The sequence below is a fragment of the Cololabis saira genome, chromosome 18 (assembly GCF_033807715.1).
Source record: "Cololabis saira isolate AMF1-May2022 chromosome 18, fColSai1.1, whole genome shotgun sequence".
Lineage (NCBI taxonomy): Eukaryota > Metazoa > Chordata > Actinopteri > Beloniformes > Belonidae > Cololabis > Cololabis saira.
The window spans coordinates 4,380,802-4,389,891 of record NC_084604.1 but is presented as its reverse complement, the minus strand read 5'-3'; positions in this window follow the sequence as shown (position 1 = coordinate 4,389,891).

The window sequence follows — 9,090 nt, the reverse complement described above, 5'->3', positions numbered from 1 at the left end:
CTGGTGTAATGTGGTCCAGTTTCCTGGTGTAATATGGTCCAGTTTCCTGGTGTAATATGGTCCAGTTTCCTGGTGTAATGTGGTCCAGTTTCCTGGTGTAATATGGTCCAGTTTCCTGGTGTAATATGGTCCAGTTTCCTGGTGTAATATGGTCCAGTTTCCTGGTGTAATATGGTCCAGTTTCCTGGTGTAATATGGTCCAGTTTCCTGGTGTAATATGGTCCAGTTTCCTGGTGTAATATGGTCCAGTTTCCTGGTGTAATATGGTCCAGTTTCCTGGTGTAATGTGGTCCAGTTTCCTGGTGTAATATGGTCCAGTTTCCTGGTGTAATATGGTCCAGTTTCCTGGTGTAATATGGTCCAGTTTCCTGGTGTAATGTGGTCCAGTTTCCTGGTGTAATATGGTCCAGTTTCCTGGTGTAATATGGTCCAGTTTCCTGGTGTAATATGGTCCAGTTTCCTGGTGTAATGTGGTCCAGTTTCCTGGTGTAATGTGGTCCAGTTTCCTGGTGTAATATGGTCCAGTGTCCTGGTGTAATATGGTCCAGTTTCCTGGTGTAATGTGGTCCAGTTTCCTGGTGTAATGTGGTCCAGTTTCCTGGTGTAATATGGTCCAGTTTCCTGGTGTAATATGGTCCAGTTTCCTGATGGAATATGGTCCAGTTTCCTGGTGTAATGTGGTCCAGTTTCCTGGTGTAATGTGGTCCAGTTTCCTGGTGTAATATGGTCCGGTTTCCTGGTGTAATATGGTCCAGTTTCCTGGTGTAATATGGTCCAGTTTCCTGGTGTAATGTGGTCCGGTTTCCTGGTGTAATGTGGTCCAGTTTCCTGGTGCAATGTGGTCCAGTTTCCTGGTGTAATATGGTCCAGTTTCCTGGTGTAATATGGTCCAGTTTCCTGGTGCAATGTGGTCCAGTTTCCTGGTGTAATATGGTCCAGTTTCCTGGTATATGGTCCAGTTTCCTGGTGTAATGTGGTCCAGTTTCCTGGTGTAATGTGGTCCAGTTTCCTGGTGTAATGTGGTCCAGTGTCCTGGTGTAATATGGTCCAGTTTCCTGGTGTAATATGGTCCAGTTTCCTGGTGTAATATGGTCCATTTTCCTGATGGAATATGGTCCAGTTTCCTGGTGTAATGTGGTCCAGTTTCCTGGTGTAATGTGGTCCAGTTTCCTGGTGTAATATGGTCCAGTTTCCTGGTGTAATATGGTCCAGTTTCCTGGTGTAATGTGGTCCAGTTTCCTGGTGTAATATGGTCCAGTTTCCTGGTGTAATATGGTCCAGTTTCCTGGTGTAATATGGTCCAGTTTCCTGGTGTAATATGGTCCAGTTTCCTGGTGTAATATGGTCCAGTTTCCTGGTGTAATATGGTCCAGTTTCCTGGTGTAATATGGTCCAGTTTCCTGGTGTAATATGGTCCAGTTTCCTGGTGTAATGTGGTCCAGTTTCCTGGTGTAATATGGTCCAGTTTCCTGGTGTAATATGGTCCAGTTTCCTGGTGTAATATGGTCCAGTTTCCTGGTGTAATGTGGTCCAGTTTCCTGGTGTAATATGGTCCAGTTTCCTGGTGTAATATGGTCCAGTTTCCTGGTGTAATATGGTCCAGTTTCCTGGTGTAATGTGGTCCAGTTTCCTGGTGTAATGTGGTCCAGTTTCCTGGTGTAATATGGTCCAGTGTCCTGGTGTAATATGGTCCAGTTTCCTGGTGTAATGTGGTCCAGTTTCCTGGTGTAATGTGGTCCAGTTTCCTGGTGTAATATGGTCCAGTTTCCTGGTGTAATATGGTCCAGTTTCCTGATGGAATATGGTCCAGTTTCCTGGTGTAATGTGGTCCAGTTTCCTGGTGTAATGTGGTCCAGTTTCCTGGTGTAATATGGTCCGGTTTCCTGGTGTAATATGGTCCAGTTTCCTGGTGTAATATGGTCCAGTTTCCTGGTGTAATGTGGTCCGGTTTCCTGGTGTAATGTGGTCCAGTTTCCTGGTGCAATGTGGTCCAGTTTCCTGGTGTAATATGGTCCAGTTTCCTGGTGTAATATGGTCCAGTTTCCTGGTGCAATGTGGTCCAGTTTCCTGGTGTAATATGGTCCAGTTTCCTGGTATATGGTCCAGTTTCCTGGTGTAATGTGGTCCAGTTTCCTGGTGTAATGTGGTCCAGTTTCCTGGTGTAATATGGTCCAGTTTCCTGGTATATGGTCCAGTTTCCTGGTGTAATATGGTCCAGTTTCCTGGTGTAATATGGTCCAGTTTCCTGGTCCAGTTTCCTGGTGTAATATGGTCCAGTTTCCAGGTGTAATATGGTCCAGTTTCCTGGTGTAATGTGGTCCAGTTTCCAGGTGTAATATGGTCCAGTTTCCTGGTGTAATGTGGTCCAGTTTCCTGGTGTAATATGGTCCAGTTTCCTGGTGTAATATGGTCCAGTTTCCTGGTGTAATATGGTCCAGTTTCCTGGTGTAATATGGTCCAGTTTCCTGGTGTAATATGGTCCAGTTTCCTGGTGTAATATGGTCCAGTTTCCTGGTGTAATATGGTCCAGTTTCCTGGTGTAATGTGGTCCAGTTTCCTGGTGTAATATGGTCCAGTTTCCTGGTGTTTGTAAGGACTCTGGCGGCAGCGTTCTGGATCAGCTCACAACAAGGCTGAGCGTGCACTCCATGCATGTGGAGGAGGTCTCCTCGTTCATCTTCTCATTCATCCTGCAAGGATGCACTGAACCAAACCAAGAGAACGCAAACTCAGAGGAATCCGAGGCCTTTCTGCTCACGAGGAGAAGAAGGAGGGCCGGGCTGCTGGCTGAAGGCAGTGGGGGTGCAGACGCGCTAACTGACTGGACAAGGGTGGCAACAGAAACGTCAGGTGAAAAATCTGCAACGACATGTGTCACTTTGATTCTGGAGCAGAGGGCTGCGCTGCAACTTTGGTGTCCAGTGAGCGTGCCCGAACCCTCGTCCGTCTCCCCGTGATCTGAAGGGAAACACTCGGACAGACGGACAGAGCTGCAGGGGAGGAAGGGCCCGGCTGACAGAAGATACCAATTTCTCAGTAAAACTGAGGGAGGAGGACACTGATGGTCTGAGAGAGGCGGCACGGACGTTGCTGCTGGAAATCACACGTTCAGTTCAGATCCAGCCTCTGCTCTGATGTGGAAATAAAGAAAACATCAGCTGTGAGAACTCACAGATCACTTACGTTTGCCATCACACCAGGAAACTGGACCATATCACACCAGGAAACTGGACCATATTACACCAGGAAACTGGACCACATTACACCAGGAAACTGGACCATATACCAGGAAACTGGACCATATTACACCAGGAAACTGGGCTCGTATATGGACAGCAGCATGGGGACCGGTCCACCGCTGCAGCATCGCCTCCGTTGTTTCTAGTTTCTAGTCCAAAGAAACAGACAGACCGAGCCAGAACCAGTTTTTGTGCTCTCGGGGGGCTCCAACAGAAGTCTTTGTACGTTTTGACCGTATAGAAACGTAATTCTCGTCAGTTGTGTGAAAACCGTGCAAAGTTATGGATAAGCCCTGAATACAGGCATTGTGCCAAAAGTCTGGTGTGGCGACTGGACTGTGGCATCGACGGGTGTACAGATAAAGCTGGGTTAGAGGCATCCCAAATCACTGACGTGGAATTGTCAAATTGGTTTGATTCACCGCACGAATCGGCACAGATTACTTTTGTAATACTGTATTTGACCCGGTCTTTGTACGTTTTGACCGTATAGAAATGTAATTCTTGCCATTTTAAGAATGAGATGTACCTGCTGTACTCTACTGCCCTTACTGTCAAACAACTTGTGCTTTTTATTATTTTACCTCTTTTCTTATCATTTTATTATTTACGTTTTAATTGTGTCTTGCCGCTTTTAATGTTGATGTAAAGCACTTTGAATGACCTTGTGTTGGGTGTTCATAGGGTGCTTTTCTTAATTTAAGGACAAAACATTACACAATTCAAAATATTAATGATGATAAATAACTAAAAATGATTTTAAGTAATTAAGTATTAAACTACACAGTAAGAATTAAAAAATAGATGAATAAAAAGAAAAAAAACAAAGAAAAAGTAAACAAATAACTAAAAAGGAAGAAGAACGAGAGGAAAAAGAGAGAGGGGGGATTTGTCAATCAGGAGGCAGGGACTGGAGAGACTGGAAGAATGGAAGAAAGGGAAGACACTTATTATAACATTAGTTACAGCTACCTTTCACTGAATATCTGAGTACTCTAGGTACTAGTAATAGAGTACTCTAGGTACTAACACTAGAGTACTCTAGGTACTAGTACTAGAGTACTCTAGGTACTAGTACTAGAGTACTCTAGGTACTAGTACTAGAGTATTCTAGGTACTAGTACTAGAGGAGCTTAGTCGACTTCCAGTGGAGAACGAGGCGTCTTGCCCGTAAGGAAGTAAAAGCTAAAATGTCTAATTGAGTTGAAGTAAACTGGCTCTGGTTCCTCTGGGAGCCGGAATACGGAAACATGGGGGGGAGACTTTTATAATCACTGAAAGTATTTTTGACATGGTGTCAAAATAATTCCACCAAAAGCGAGAAAGTAGTGGGCAAGAGTAGAACATATGGGTTAAATTGCAGGACGAGGCATGACATTTGTCGCATTTGTCAGTGATACTGGGATAGATCTGTGACAGTGGAGCTTTAGAAAAGTGGACTCTAAACAGTACTTTAAACTAAGACGAGCGCAGGATGAACTTGTGTAAATTTTCTCCAACAAGCCGTTTAACGTTCAGTAAGAGAGAAAATGCTCTCTTGGCTCGTGTCCAGTAGCTGAAGTGACGTCAGCGAGACTGGACTACGGTTGCGACCCACGGAGGTGTGGCTCAGGTGAGGCTGAAGAACAAACTAACCTGGTACCGTTGTCAGGATGTGAACTCTAACCACGGAGGCCAGACTGTAGATACGTTCATATCTGTTGTAAAGTTGGACCTTTTAACGTGAATGTTGAAGGAGACCAGCTGGTTCTGGAGCCAGCTGGCTGTAAGCCCTCAAATGGAGCTTTTCCACTAGCACCTACTCAGCTCTACTCATCTCAACTCAGCCTGGTTCCTTTTCCACTACAATTCAGCACCTGGATCAGAAGTAGGAGGTTGGAGAAGCTGCTGTGACGTATTTGATTGTGTATCTAAAGGAAGAAGACAACAACACTAAAGATGTAGAACCTGGAGGAGATGATAGATGTGCTGCTGGGTCTGTGGCTTGTGTTCAATATCAAGTTAAAAAATGAGAGTGAAAGAAGCTTCAAGTGGCAACGCTTTTTTTTTTTTGTTTGTTTGTCTCGCCCATGGATGTATTATATTAACCTGGATACCAGACAGGAAAATGGCCGCCATTCATTTCAATGGAAGTTGCTCACCTGTCGCATACGCCGAAAAATGTCCTGACTTCCGGGTTTACTTCCGCGTTATGCGGCCCATAGAGCATGCGCAGTTGAGTCACCTCCCATGATGCTCTGGGGCCTCCCATCATGCCCCGGGGCAATGACGCGAGTATTAATATAATATGTATTAATATAATATATTAATTAATGTATATCATTACATATATTATTAATGTATTAATATAATATAATTATATAATATGTATTAATATAATACATTCATGGAGTGCACGGACACAGCCGTGATGCCACGCCCAGAAAGAGACTTTTCTTTGATTTTTCTGGCCGTTAGAAAACATTTTTGACGGATATAAAGTCCATGACTTAAAAATATAGAATACAAAGATTAGTAATTGCCGGTGATTACAGCTGGAGGTGTCCTGTGAACAGTTTGAGAGGCTTCTCTTTTACTATTGCGGTCTATGGGAAAAAAGCTTTTTGGGCCCATGGGATTTTTTGTTGTAGGCTGGCCACTGGAAAAAATCGGCGTGCCTTCTGAGTGCGAGACCGGGGGCCTGGTCTCGGCGCTGCTGAAAAGTCAGCTGGAGCCGTGAGCAGCTATGAAGAGACAGAGCTCCTGGTGGATCTGGTCGTTCCTTATCTCCTCTAGATTCCTTTTTAATTCTCTCCTCAGCACCAGGTTTATGAACATCTGACCCTCAGAGTTGGATCATGAAACAGACTTTTGCTGCCATTGCCTGTCGAATAAAATGAACAAGAAGCCGTCAGAGTCTCTTTCTCTGATGTCACATCATGACTCAGACGTCTGACTCCAACCCCCCGACCAATCGGTGGCCTGTAGTGTGATGATGTCAGATACAGCCGACTCAGCAGCTTAGAACCTCAGAGGCAGAGTAGTTACAGAAAAAGTATCTACTCGGCACGTTAGACCCCTAGTGGAAAGAGGCAAAACCGAGGGGAGTCGTGTCGAGTCGGGCTGAGTAGGTACTGGTGGAAAAGCGCCAAAAGTCTGCCAAGAGAGTTACCCCCAAACCACCACTAGCACCCTGGGTCTGCTAGGCAGGACGGACCCAGGCGATCAGACGGTACCATCTGAATGACGTGCTGAGGCGTTGGTAGCTGTTCATGGTCCAAGTTTGTGCGGTCCATGTGAGCTGAAGGCTGTGTTTCCAGTTCTTGAGAGGCCTTAAGGCCCTGACACACCAAGCCGATTTTCGGCCGTCGGGCCGTCAGTGTGCGTCTGTCGGCCTAGTTTCCCCGGTGTGTCCCGCACGTCGCCACAGGTCGGGCGCCCGTCGGCAGCTTTTCAGCCGATTTGACATGTCGAATCGGCGTCGGGACGTCAGTCAAACAGCTGACTCTGTGATTGGCTGTTCCCAGAATTTCCCAGAATGCTTTTCGTCGTCATTTGCAGACTGAATCAAAAAAAAAAACATGGCGGACATTTCTTATTTTTTAGTGAATAAAATCAATATTTTGAGTTAGTTTCTGCATAAAAATGCGTTTTGATTACATTTCTAGCGAGAAATATATATTTTACTTTCATAATATTCACTCAGTGAATGTACATAATCACTCGCTTGCCCGTTGTTGCAAAGTCTTTTTCAAACCTCGCCAGAACAAAGGCTGATTTATGGTTCTGCGTTACACCAACGCAGAGCCTACGGTGTAGGTTACGCGGCGCCGTACGCCGTACCCTACGCCGTAGGCTCTGCGTCGATTTAACACAGAACCATAAATCAGCTCCCGAGCCGGCAGGCAGAAATCCAGAAATCTTCGGAGCAAATTTCTTAACAGGCGTAGCTACAACTGTTAGATTTCATCTATTAAACCAACATTTATCTTCCTAAATGATTTATTTCAGCCAGCGGTAATTCTCCACAGAGCTGCAGGTTTCTCCCCCGGGACGACGGCTTAGGTTGACCTGGCGATCTGGTCTGATCTGGTCAGCTGCTGCTGCTGCTGCGCCCCGGACCGGCGGCTCTTCTCCGAAAACATTGCAGCAAATTGAAACGCAGACTGTGCAGAACATACGTGCTAGTCGGCCGTTGGGTGTCGTCTTTGCGGTGTGTTCAAGTGCTTCTTTTTGAGCCTGACCCAGCCCGACACAGGCGACGCGAGGCGACACAGCAGTCGGCCGACAGCGGGCGACGTCGGGTTGGTGTGTCCTCGGCTTTAGCGCGATTGTGGAGTGAAGAGGAACCTCAGCTCCAAGGGTCGTGTTCTGTAAAGCATAGATGGCAGTGGTGAAATCCCAGCAGCTCAGAAACTAGCGAGTCCAAAGCTTTTAGTGCCGGCTGCTGATCTTCCACCATATGAACATCTGCTCTTGTCAAAGTAACACCCAGTGTAATCTTATCTTTGTATTTATGAGGAAGGAAATTGCTTTCACACAGAAATGAGTCTCCACATATGAAGGTGGGAGGACGTGTCTTGATTGAAACTAATCAAAAAATCACAGAAACCTTTAAATTATCGATACAGCACAAACAGCAGTCGGCGGGTGATTGATGACCCGGCTGGAGCCGGGCTCATCCATCACCTCGGCAACTCGCCTGGCAGCTCCGACGTGACAGCAACGGTCAAATAACGTTTAGCGCGCGGAGGACCCCGTGTTTGGAGGGAGATTATTGCTGTCACAGCTGTAATGGATCAGCCCGGACCAGCGCTCCTCCGGCCAATGGGGCGCGAGGATGGTGAATTAGCATAGCTATCAGAGCTGCAGCCGGGCCGGGCAGGCCGGTGATTGACAGGTGGAGGTTACTGCCCAGCAGACACGCTCAGAGGCCGGGCAGCCCGGAGACAATTACAGGAGCAGGACTGGGTCATTCATCATTCAGCCAGACACCTGTCCAGCAGGACAAAGAGACAGACACCACGCCCTCAGACTGGACTGGGAGGAAGAGGAAGAGGGGGGTCCAGGAGGAAGAGGGGGTCCAGGAGGAAGAGGGGGGTCCAGGAGGAAGAGGGGGGTCCAGGAGGAAGAGGGGGGTCCAGGAGGAAGAAGGGGGTCCAGGAGGAAGAAGGGGTCCAGGAGGAAGAGGGGGGTCCAGGAGGATGAGGGGGTCCAGGAGGAAGAAGGGGGTCCAGGAGGAAGAGGGGGGTCCAGGAGGAAGAGGGGGGTCCAGGAGGATGAGGGGGGTCCAGGAGGAAGAGGGGGGTCCAGGAGGAAGAGGGGGGTCCAGGAGGAAGAGGGGGGTCCAGGAGGAAGAGGAGGGTCCAGGAGGATGAGGGGGGTCCAGGAGGAAGAGGGGGGTCCAGGAGGAAGAGGGGGGTCCAGGAGGAAGAAGGGGTCCAGGAGGAAGAGGGGGGTCCAGGAGGATGAGGGGGTCCAGGAGGAAGAGGGGGGTCCAGGAGGAAGAGGGGGGTCCAGGAGGAAGAGGGGGGTCCAGGAGGAAGAGGGGGGTCCAGGAGGATGAGGGGGTCCAGGAGGAAGAGGGGGGTCCAGGAGGATGAGGGGGTCCAGGAGGAAGAGGGGGGTCCAGGAGGAAGAAGGGGTCCAGGAGGAAGAGGGGGGTCCAGGAGGATGAGGGGGTCCAGGAGGAAGAGGGGGGTCCAGGAGGAAGAGGGGGGTCCAGGAGGAAGAGGGGGGTCCAGGAGGATGAGGGGGTCCAGGAGGAAGAGGGGGGTCCAGGAGAAATCAAATCAAATCAAGTTTATTCGTGTAGCCCCTTAACGATAACCAAAAGGTAAGAAGACAAGTTTTGGGTCCACCTTTAGAGACG